Consider the following 13,025-nt stretch of genomic DNA (forward strand, 5'->3'; position numbering starts at 1 on the left):
GGGCCAGGATCCAGGTGCTGCGTCTGTGTTGGGGGAAGGTGGATGTAAGTTTGCCTTCCTTTCCCCCTGCATATTCTCTTCTATGATTTGAATCCTTATTATGTGCTGGTTTTTTAATAGTTTTTTAAAATCTAAGTCCTTCTGTCTTATAACTATGAAGATGCCCTCTAAGACTATTACATTACTTCTCTGTGTGATGAAATTTTGTTGAATTTTATGGGCATTTTAAGGTAAACATTAGAGATGTAATTTTGAACTGGAAGCTTGACCTCTGGTTGTGATTAGTAATTCTGATAACAAGGTAAAGTAAGAATTAATGTGGGTTAATATGAATTAACTTTTTTTTTTTTTTTGCTTTTTCTCAGAGATGTAGGCAAGGTTCAATGGAAACCAAACCAGGTGAGAAGGGTTGAGGGTCAAGGAGAAAGGAAATAGGGCAAAATAGTTTGGGATCATAGTGCCGTAAATTCTGAACAAGGGCATTGAAAAAAGTGGAGTCAAGTATGACTTTGAGGTTGAGAAGTTTGCGCCAGGATTTTCTGAAGCATGAAGTGTTAACCAGCAGTAGGGGATGCAGAAAAGGAACCATTGGGGGCAGAAGATGGGGTCTTTATTCTTCTTTCTTCTTCCTTTTTTTTTTTAGTTTTTTATTCAGTTTGGTTTTTATTCAATTTTATTTTCCCTGAAATAATGCTCTTTCTTTAAAGGAACTAATGCACCATAATTCATGCTCTTTTTCCTTTTTCTTCCTAGAAAAAACTGTAAAAGGTAAATATGCATCCCGAGACAGGGATGAAGTTGTGCTTTTGATATAATTTGTTGCCTTTGAATATGGTAGATGATGACCCAAATGATTTAGCATAAATAGTAAACATTTGATATTATCTGTAACAACACTAATGTATTATAATTTCCATGGGGAAGGAGGATGCTTTTTAGCTTCGAGCTATTATATAGATCATAAAGGAGTGTATTTTAAAGGCTGTGGGCTCTTTGAATGGATACTACTTTGGTCTCAAATATCAGTTTCCTTTTTGCATTCTCTTTATCAGGTAAAGAATTTTTGTGATGTTGCTTTAGCATTTGTCATCCTCATTTTAAATGTTTTTGGATGTGCACATGGTGGAAATATTCCAAGACTATAGACTATAGTGTACCTGTGTTCTCCAGTGGGCCAGTCCCCCTCCAGGGGGTTCTTGTTTACATTTGTGCACCTGTGCATGCAGATCTGCATGGCGGGAGAGGGAGTGAGCCAGGGTCCCTTGTCAACATCTGCTTCTCAGTTTCTGAAACGGTCATTGGTCTTCGTGTTGGCTGCCAATCTGGGGTCAGGGAGGCCATTTCTGTTTCCTGGAAAATAATTTCATCCAAATATAAGTTTATTTGCTTTGATATGTGCAAAATAATGTCTTCTTATTGTTTTAATTTCCTCTATATTTGTAATGTCACCATTTTTATGTCACATTTTGTGATGTTTACCTTTTTTTTCCCCTAGAGGAATGGCTGATTTGTCTACTTTTTTTCATGAAATCACCTATTTATTTGTTCTACAATGTTTTGTTTCCTAATTATTTAATTTCTACTTTATTCTTTCCTCCAAATTTCCTTTATAAATTTTTCTAGCTTTTTTAGTATGATGCTTAAGTAGTTAATTCCAATTTTTTCTTCTCTGTTACTGAAAAAATTTAAATCCATGCACTTTCCTCTGACCGTTGTTCTCGATAATTTTCCACATGACTTCATTTTTGTTATTTTCCAGATATTTGGCAAAGTCATTTGATTTTTCTTTTTGGAAAGAGCTTTGACTTTGACGTTTCAAAGTTGTATGATGTTTTGTTTTTGGCTGGTTTTATTTCGTTCAACAGGAAATTTTCGTATGTCCTGTGTCTTCTTGGTCTGTTTTTGTTTGTTTTTGTTGAATGCTCATTTTTTGTTTTCTGCACGGCCCCCCCTTTCTTTTGCCAATTTGGAGTGCTTTCAGACGGTGTTTAGCTTCTCCAGTTTCTTCTACAAATATAACTATGTATAATGCTTAATTTTATACTTCTTTATAGGGACTCTATTATCTCCTCAGAATAAACAATAGCAAAATTCATATATTCTCAATTCCAGACATCACCCTCTCTCTTCTTTTTTAATGGGTTTTCTCCTTTCATCTTTTTACTCCTAGCATTTTTGGGGAGAAAGGCAATATGGCATCACTGATCTCGGAGTGAGAACTGGACAACAGCCAGAGGCTTTGGTGGGACTTGGCTCCCAGACGTTTACCGGCATCTCCATGTGGGACAGTGTATCACTTATACAGGATACACTGTCCTCTAAATATGTAAAATAATAACACCCTTGAATTCTCTATGTTGTTTTTCTTTTTCTTAAGGAAAAACATGTTAAAATTTCTGAAAGACTGAAAACTTTAAAGAATGCTATAAAATTGAGGCATCATCATCTTGTAGCTACTGTTTATCAACAGCTTATTAGCAGTTTGAAGCTTTCTTGCTTACAGTATTATTTGCAACTTGTTTTTTTGTTATGAGAGTGACTCAGTAGATTTTGACACATGACAGTAAAATAACTTATACTTCTAATGTAGGAATTATTTTAAAATCTCACTTTGAGAAAATAAAAACCACGGCAAATTTGCCTGTTCTTGCGTGGGAAGCAGCCGCATAGCACAGGGAGATCAGCTCCGTGCTTTGTGACCACCTAGAGAGGTGGGAGAGGGAGGGTGGGAGGGAGGGAGATGCAAGAGGGAAGAGATATGGGAACATATGTATATGTATAACTGATTCACTTTGCTATAAAGCAGAAACTAACACACCATTGTAAAGCAATTTTACTCCAATAAAGATGTTAAAAAAATATTCAAAATATTAAGTAGAGAATAGTTATACCAACATTCTCAATCTGTCAATTTTTTATAAATGACCTGGATTTTAGTATTTATATGAAGATTCTTTGTATAATTTTAAACATTAGAGATACCCACCACTGGAATAATTTGAACTGTTTAAATTGAATAAACACTCTTCCTGACAGTATCTATCATGGAATTCATAGTGCATTTAATATAATTTGAATCCACATAAGTACAAATAAGTGCAGGGCATATTGCAGATAATTATCCTATGAACCAGTGACCCTCAGATTTACTGTCCTGATTCTGTGACCTCACCGATGACTTACTTGACCTTTACCCCTGACCTGAGGAGGAGGTGTGTTTGGTCAAACAATGCTGAGGACTGAGCGGTGCTACCGGTGTCAGTTGGTTTTTGAAGCAGACCAGCATGTGTCGTAAATAGTGAAATATCAAGTGAAAAAGCATGCAATGGACAGTCTGAGTGACAGTTGAACAGGTGACAGGCAGAAGCTAGCGTTTGTTCTTTAGAAACAAGTCTTTGATGCATTAACTTCATCTCTTCCTGGAGTGAATGAGTAGATGGAAGGTCTGTGCACGAGGAATGCATGTAAGGTAATGAGCCACTTTGTTGCCAGAAGTTCCTAGCATTGTCTTGGGCAAGAAGGTGAAATCTCAGCCATATGAAAATATAAATAGGTATCATTTTACTGTTTTGAAAGGACATTACTTAAAATGTGTGTGTCTGTGTGTTTGTGTTGTGTGTCTGTGTGTTTAGGTCTGAACCTGGGTAATGATTTTATTCTGGTCTTCAGAGAAGGAGTTAAAACATCTTATTAATTCCTATTTAAGAAACAAAGCAACATGTCAGCATCATATTCTTTCTAAAACCGTGTCAAGTCATTATGGGGGTTCAGCTCCCAGAAATCCAGTTGTTGGGTTTGTTCTTGGGCTCAGGGGCTTCTCCTGACTCAGGGCTCATGTCCAGGAGGCAGTGAGACTGGCTCACAAACAGTCCAGTGACCCAGGAGCCAGTCGGGAAAGCAGCCCTGCACTTACCTGACAGCAGGACATGGGGTGAATTCGTGGGTAAACTTGCAGTGAAATGTGGATGGTGGCAGCAAAACATCAAGCATTTTGAAGACAAACAGGTTTAAAATACTGATGGGAAAGCAAATCAAACCAGGGCCATTGAATGGTTCTTTCTTGGCTCTTTTTGACCTACTTTGGCAGCTTACAAACTGCTGATAATACAAAGAAAATTAGATGCCTGAAGTGAAGAGTGGAACCTCGGTAAAACCTTTTCAAATATTAAACCATTGGCTTGGCAAAGGCCTCTCAGAATGCTCCAAACATTTTATTTAATTTCCAGAATTGCTTGATGTGTTATATCATTAAATAAAGAGAAAAAAAAGCTAGTCAGCATGCATTGTGATAAAAGCCACTTGACGTTCATTTTTGTCAGACCTTCGACTGAAAAATGTCTTGCCTTTCTGATCAGTGCTGCAGCATAAAGCATACAGAGTGTTATGACCTCCTTTATGAGGTTGAGGTAGCTAAAATGCAAGCATGTGGAAACTAAAAAATAGATGTGAGCATTTACTAATAGCACATAGATGTGATTGACAGTGATTTTGATTTAGAAAGTGTTTGGTTAGCATCACTGGGAGATTTATATCCATGGGCTCATCTTTTAGGTCAGTTAGAATGAACTCTGGTTTGGTCCTGAAACTCTGGCCTCACTGCAGAGCTTCACTGTCATATGACGCCCTTTTGTTCGCATGTTGTCACAAGGCCGTGCCCTCTTAGTGTGTCCGTCTGGATTATAACATGATGTCATTGAAAATGAACCTTGAGGTGTCAGGTTGATCTCTTCTAGACCCTTATTTCCCCCCAAATTTTGATAAAAATTTTTCTCTATTCACAGAGCAACAGGTATTTAAGCTAATGAAATAGAGTTAAGGAAACCAGGACATGCTTTGACTTCATGTGTCTTTAATGCTCTTTGAGTCTCTAGCTCCACTGTGGTTCAGGAGCCCCACAAGGATGGATGCCAATTCATAATAAAAACTATAGGACGGATAGATGTGAGTGGGGAGGTGATTCCTACTAACTCAAAGCAAATGCAAAGGTCTTAATTGCATAGCAGATGGGAGATGCCCCGCTCCGAAAGGAGAGGGAAAAGCTCTTTATTTCACTCTATGCGAAATCTTGTCCTTGGTTAAAGACTATACTCCCGTGTAACTAGAAACTAGGCAGCAGTCACTGTGCTAGGTGATGCATAGACACCAGCCTCTTTCCGTTGTTCCCTGCACCCCCCTCACTCACCTCCTCGGAACTGTTCACCTATTCCGAAGTGCAGAGACACCAACTGGAAAGGGACAGGTGCAGGTGTGGCCCATGCAGTGCAGAGGCAGGAAGTGCCCTGGGGCCACTGAACACTGAAAAGGGTAATTTAAAGAGCTATCCCATCTCTTTAAATGGTTTCTAATGTTTAAATTCGTACAAGCATCATATCTTTAAACTAGCTGAGATGGGGAAAATTGTTATAGGAAACCATGAAAACTTTTTCCAGCAGAACTTAAAGTAAAACTTTTTAAACACTAAACATTGTGTTAGGAGTTCTGTAAATTAACATGTACAGCAATTTTTAAAATGTAAACTTTATATTGAGATATTTAAAGCTACCTAAAAATCCTCAGTGTAAGGCTTGATGGATTTTCATGTTAGCCCATCCATATAAGCATATAAGCAAGAAATAGACCATTGCCAGGACCCAGAAGTTCCCATCATGAACTCAGTCAAGACCCTATCAAAACTAAAGCACTGTTCTGACATTTATCACCATATATTATAGTTTTGCCTGTTTGTAAACTTTATATAAATGGAGTCATGCAGAGTATGCTCTTTGGTGAGTGGCTTCTTTTCAACAATATGGCGTTTGTGAGATGCATACATGTTGTTACGTGTTGCAGTAGTTCGCTTTGGTTAGTATTGACGGATATGCACTGTGGATGTTCTTGAGCATTTGCTGGTGAACACATGAAGGTATTCAGGTTGTATACATATTAAGGAACACAGTTGTTCCTATAGAGCAGGTGCATTTTCAGCCTCTGTAGATACGGACAAACTGTCATGATATGATTCACATACTATAAAATTCACACTTTTAAGTGTAGCAATTCAGTGGTTTGTAGTAATTCACAAAGTTGTGCAATTATTTCTACTAATTCCATATCATTTTCATCACTTTGAAAAGAAACCCTATAACAAACATCAGCCATTCCCTGTTGTCTGTCCTCCCCCAGCCTTTGGCAACCATTAATCTACTTTCTGCCTCTATGGATTTGCCTATTCTGGACATTTTATATAAATGGACTTACACAATATGTAGCCTTTTGTGTTTAGCTTCTTTCTCCTGGCATATTTTCAAGGTGTATCTGTGTTGTAGCCTGTGTCACTACTTCACTCCTTTTTATGACTGAACAATACCCAATGGTAGGAATCTACCAAATTTTGTTTATCCATTCATCCATTGAAGGACATTTAGTTCTCTACCTTTTTGCTATTATGAGTAATGCTTCTATGAACATTATTGTACACATTTTATCTAGATATAAGTGTTCACATCTTTTGAGTGTATAACCAGGAGTGGAATTACTGGGTCGTATAGCTAGCTAACTAAGCATAATATTTGAGGAACTGCCAAAGTGTTTTCCAAAGCAGCTGCACCATCTTATATTCCCAATCGTAATATACAAGGGTTCTAATTTTTCCACATCTACACCAACACTTATTATGGTTCATTGTTTTGATTATAGCCATCCCAGTGGATGTGAAGTGGTACCTCATTATGGTTTTGATTTGTGTTTCCCTAATGACTAATGAGGCTGACAATTTTTTCTATGCTTATCATCTGTTTGTACATCTTCTATGAAGAAATATATATTCAGATCCTTTTACCATTTTAAAAATTGAGTTCCTTTTATTTTTCTTTTGAGTTGTACGAGTTGTTTACATTCTAGGATCAGCCCATTATTAGATATATGATGTATAAAAATTCTCTCCAATTGTACAGTTGTCTTTTTATTTTCTTGATAGTGTCCTTGGAAACAAAAAAAATTAAATTTTGATGTTATACAATTTATCTTTTTTTGTATTTTTTTCAGCTTTATTGGGGTATAATTGACGAAACTGTAAGATATTTAAAATGTGCATGGTGATGATTTGATATACATACACATTGTGAAAGGATTTCTCCCATCTACTTAATTAAAACATGCATCACCTCACATATTTATTATAGTTTTGTTCTAGTTTGGTAAGAACATTTAAGTTCTACTTTCTTAGCAAATTTTAATTATATAATTGAACTGTGTTGTAGCTATAGACACTATGTTTTACATTAGATCCTCAAGCTTGTTCATTTACAGCTGAAAGTTTGTACCCTTTTACCAACCTCTCCCTATTTTTCCCTACTTCCAGACACTGGGAACCACTTTTCTACTCTCTGTGAGTTTGCTTTATTTTTTTTTTTCCCCCCAAATATTTCACATGTAAGTGACACTATGGAATATTTCTCTATCTGACTTATTTTACTCAGCATCATGCCCCCGAGGTCCATCCATGTTGTTGCAAATGGCAGTATTTCCTTCTTTCTCATGGCTGGATAATATTCCATTGTGTATATGGAACATTATTATAATAATATTCCTATACCTATATTTTTTTTCCCAAATTTATCTCTTGTTGGGCACTTAGGTGGTTTCCCTATCTCGGCTATTGTGAATAATGCTGTAATGAACAGATATCTCTTTGATATCGTGTTTTCATTTCCTTTGGCTATATACCCAGAAGTGGAATTGCTGGCTCATATAGTAGTTCTGTTCTTAACTTTTTGAGGAATCTCCATACTGCTTTCAGTGGTAGCTGTACCAGTTTACATTCCCACCAACAGTGCACAAAGGTTTCCTTTTCTCCACGTCCTCATCAGCACTTGCTGTCTCTTGTCTTTGTGATGACAGCCATTCTAAAGGTGAGAGATGATATCTCATTGTGGTTTTGATTTGCATTTCCCTGATGATTAGTGATGTTGAGCATCATTTCATGTACCTATATGGCCACTTGTATGTCTTCTTTTGAAAAATTCAGTTCCTCTGCTCATTTTAAAATCAGATTGTTTGTTTTTTTGCTATTGAGTTGTGTGAGTTCTTTATGTATTTTGCATATTAACCCCTTATCAGCTATATGATTTGCAAATATTATCTCACATTCAGTAGATTACCTTTTCATTTTGTTGATGGTTTCCTTTGTTGTGCAGAAGCCTTTTAGTTTGGTGAAGTATTACTTGTTTATTTTTGCTTGTGTTGCCTTTGCTTTGGTGTCAAATCCAAAAAATCATTGCCAAGACTGATGTCAAGGAACTTATTCATCATGTTTTATTCTAAAGGTTTCATAGTTTTAGGTCTTAAATTTAAGTCTTTAATCCATTTTGAGTTGTTTTTTTTTAATGTGGTGTAAGATAGAGATCCAGTGTCATTCTTTTTGCATATTATACAGTTTTGCATGTCTATATAGTTTTTACAACACACACCTTTTATTGAGGGGACTGTCCTTTCCCCCATTGTATATTTTTGGCTCCTTTGTCATAAATTAATTGACCATATATGGGTGGGCTTATTTCTGGGGTCTCTGTTCTTCCATTGGTCTATGTGTCTGTTCTTATGCCAACACAATAGTTTTTTTGATTACTATAGCTTTGTAAAATAGTTTAAAATCAGGAAATGTGATGCCTCTAGCTTTGTTCTTCTTTCTCAAGATTGCTTTGGCTATTCAGGGTCTTCTGGGGTCCCCTACAAATTTTAGGATTTTTTTCTATTTCTGTGAAAAATGCCATTGGTATTTTGATAGGGATTGCATTGAATCTGTAGATTGCTTTGGGTATTATGGATATTTTAACAATATTAATGTTTCCAATCTATTAACATGGAATATTTTTCCATTTATTTGTGTCTTCTTTAATTTGTTTCATCAATATCTTATAGTTGTCATTGTATATCTTATACTATACAGATCTTTCACCTCCTTGGTTAAATTTATTCCTCAGTATTATATTTTTTTGATGCAGTTGTAAATGCACTTGGTTTCTTTTTTTCTTTATTTTTTGAATTTTTGAATTTTATTTATTTATTTTATACAGGTCTTATTAGTTATCCATTTTATATACATCAGTGTATACATGTCAATCCCAGTCTCCCAATTCATCCCACCACTACCACCCCCCCCACCCCCCCGCGCTTGGTTTCTTAATTTCTATTTCTGTTAGTTTGTTGTTATTGTATGGAAACATAACTGACTTTTGTATACTGATTTTGTATCCTGCAACTTTACTGAATTTGATCACTCGTTCTAACAGTTTTTTAGTGGAGTCTAGATAGACTCTATCTTATGCTATGCTTTTTGTGTTGTGTCTAGAAACTATTGCCTAATCCAAGGTTAGGAAGATATAGATATGTATGTTTTCTTCTAAGAGTTTTATAGTTTTGGCTTTTACATTTAGGTCTTTGATTGATTGTGACTTGATTTTTATTTATAGGGTGAGGTGGGGATCTAATTTTTTGCCATGCAATATTTATAGTGTTCCTTTATAAATCTTTCTATTTCTGTAAGTTTAATATTGAATAGTAATGTCTTCTCTTTCATTTTTGATTTTAGTAATTGGAATCTTCTCTCCTTTCTTATTGGTCAGTCTAGCCAAAGAATTGTAGATTTTGTTAATTGTTTTTCAAAGAACCAACATTTAGTTTTATTGATTTTCCCTATTGTTTTATTTTTCCTATTTTCTTTTATATTAATTTTTGTTGTAATTTTATTTTATTTTTTCTTCAGATTGTTTTAGATTTAGTTTTCTGTAATTTTTCTAATTTCTTATGGGGAATGTTAGGTTATTGTTTTGAAATGGACTTTCTTTAATATATATATTACAGCTATATCTTTCCTTATATGCACTCCTTTAGATGGATCCCATAAATTTTTATACATTGTGCATTTGTTTTAGTCATCTCAAAGTATTTTAGAATTTTCCTTCAGTTCTTTCTTTGGCCTATTTTTTTGGGGGGGGGGAGCATGTTATTTAATTTTTACGTATTTGCGGTCCTCCCAAATTTCCTTCTATTACTGATTTCTAATTTCATTCTATTGTAGTCAGAAAACATATATTCTGTGATTTCAGTTCTTTAAAATTTATTGATGTTTGTTTCATGAGGTCACAAATGTTCTATCTAGAAAACGTTCCATGAACATCAGGAAGGAACGTACATCTGCTGTCGTGGGTGAAGCGTTCTGAAAAGTCTCTTAGTCCAGTTGGTTTAGAGTGTTGTTCAGGTCCTCTGTATCCTTCTTGATGTATTGAATAATCCAACTGATATTGTTAAATTGTCTATTTCTTCTTTACTTCTGTCAGTTTTTCCTCATGTATTAAGGGTCTCTGTTCTAAGGTGAAAACATGTTAATAGTTGTTATGTTTTCCTAAGGAATCGATGCTTTTACATTTTATAAACATTTTATAAAATGTTTTTCTGTGTGTCTAGTATCAAGTATTTTGTTACAATCTATTTTGTCTGATACTAATATAGCCACTCCAACATGCTTTTGGATACTGTTTGCATAGCATATCATTTCCCCCCCCCCCCCCGGGGGACAGAGGACCCCAGGCCCTGAATTTTTTTTAAAAATTAATTAATTAATTAATTAATTTTTTTGGCTGTGTTGGGTCCTCGTTTCTGTGCGAAGGCTTTCTCTAGTTGCGGCAAGCGGGGGCCACTCTTCATCGCGGTGCGCGGGCCTCTCACTATCGCGGCCTCTCTTGTTGTGGAGCAGACGCGCAGGCTCAGTAGTTGTGGCTCACGGGCCCAGTTGCTCCGTGGTATGTGGGATCTTCCCAGACCAGGGCTCGAACCCGTGTCCCCTGCATTGGCAGGCAGATTCTCAACCATTGCATCACCAGGGAAGCCCTAGCATATCATTTTTAAAAATTGTTGTAAAACACACACAGCATAAACTTTACTATCCTAACAATTTTTAGGAGTACAGTTCAGTATTAAATGCATATTACTAAGAAAAAGAAGCCAATCTGAAAAGGCTACATACTGTTATAATTTCAACTATATGATGATCTGTAAGAGGCAAAACTATGAAGACAGTAAAAGATCAGTGGTTGCTGGGGAAGAGGGAGGGGTGACCAGGTGGAGCACAGAGGACTTGAAGGCAGTGAAACTGTTCTGTGTGATACTGTGGGTACCTGACATCATGAATCTCACAAAACCCATAAGATATTCAACACAAAACCCTTAACGTGGAGTATGGACATTAACGTGGAGTTAATGAGAGTATCAATATTGATTTACCAGATTTAACAAATGTGCCATAGCAATGAAGATAATAACAGGGGAAATTGCAGGTGAGAGGAGAGGGTTATATGGGAACTTCCTGTGCTTTCTGTGCAGCTTTCCCATAGACCTAAACTGCTCTAAAAATTAAGCTTATTAATTAAAAAATAATTACCTCCTCTCTTCCTTTTTATATAGTTCTTTTATCTTTGTACGTAAGTGTCAAAGCATGAAAACAATGGTGGACTTGTATGGGACATATAGAGGTGTTAGAACCAGTTCTGTGGTCAATTTGGGGCCAGCTGTGCCTTGTGGGGTTTAGTTTTAACATCTACAAAATGGAAAGTGGTGATTTAAAAAAAAATGCAGTGTGCATTTTTACCATTAAAAGAAAATATAACTAAGTACTATATTGTTGATAAACCTTGAAAACATGCTAAGTGAAAGAAGCCAGATATTTTTTCATTCAGTTTACAGTGAATTATCCAGAACAGGCAAATCCACAGAGACAGAAAGTGGATTAGTGGGTGCCAGGGGCTGGAGGGACAGGGAAATGAGGAGTGACTAATACATGCATGTTGACCTAAAACAAATAGAACAAATAGACTGCTGGTTATTTCTCCAGCAAGAGTGGGTTTTTCGGGATCATCAGGGAATTGCAATTTGGGGTCTGCAGCCCTGGCAATCCATTTGCAAGTTCCCCTGCAGAAATGGAGAGAATGCTTTTATAGAGGGGAAGGGAAGGGAAGGTGGGCGGGTGTAGTAAACAAAGAGCTCACGGCTTTCCATTGGCTGAGTCCTCACCTGGAGAGAAGCGGAGTCTTTCTTCTTCGGTCAGCTCTGCTGTTGTCACAGGGCGAGAGAGTTCCCCTGCTGGTCTCCTGACTGTTTAATTAAGGCTTCTGTTGTTTTTTTGTAGAGTTGCGGGTCTCCTTTTGGGATATTGAAAATGTTCTAGAACTAGATAGCAACGATGATCGCATAGAATCGTAAATTCTCTTAAAACTCCACTAAATTTTACACCTTAAAATGGCTAAAATGGTAAATTTTGTATTATACGTATTTTACTGCCATGAAAGAGAAAAGAGAGGATAGAAAAATAAAGTTACTGGGTGAAATTTTTCCAGAAGTAGTGGTTCAAAACAAAGCCTGATATTATATATTGAGATCACAAAATTGTAGTATTCCAGTAAAGTTGCTGAAAAAGATGCACACCAATATATTTCCTGTAAAATCTCTTAAATACACTGATAAAGAAAATTCTTAAGAGTGATTGAACAGAAAAAAAAAAATTTCTGTAGAGTAGCAAAAATCAGGCTGAAATAAACTTTTGCTATATGAAATTTAGGGGAAAACAAGTTTGAAGGAGTAATGTTTACAAGATTAGGAAGAAAAAGCAAAATGAAGTGGGGAACTTAAAATTTTACACAAAATTTTACTCAAAGTCAAGTTTTCTTGCATTGTTTGCTTGTCACCAGGTGCATGTACCACTTTTAAAAAAATTATTGGGTTGGCCAAAAAGTTCGTTTGAGTTTTTCTTATGGAAAACCCTAACAAACTTTTTGGCCAACCCAATAAACTATTAATAAACATTGAATTACTAGATTTACTTTTTTTTAATGAGAGACGCTCATAATAGCCTCTGTAGCAGTCACGATTTCTCAGCAAGTCTTTCTTTACATTATTTTCCATTTAGGAAATAGGAATTTTCCTTTCTGGAGTGTTCTCAAGAATCTTTACAGACTTTATGATTTCATCTGTGTAAAAATGCATAGAAACATGTC

The 13,025-nt window shown here is 36.0% G+C and overlaps 1 protein-coding gene across 1 annotated transcript in view; it reads left to right on the forward strand.

Moving 5' to 3' along the window:
- The window catches only part of ABCA13 (ATP binding cassette subfamily A member 13), a 312,932-nt gene that overhangs the window by 256,869 nt on the left and 43,038 nt on the right, over nt 1-13,025 (forward strand).

This window comes from Eubalaena glacialis, chromosome 8 (genome assembly GCF_028564815.1).
Source record: "Eubalaena glacialis isolate mEubGla1 chromosome 8, mEubGla1.1.hap2.+ XY, whole genome shotgun sequence".
NCBI classification, from domain to species: domain Eukaryota; kingdom Metazoa; phylum Chordata; class Mammalia; order Artiodactyla; family Balaenidae; genus Eubalaena; species Eubalaena glacialis.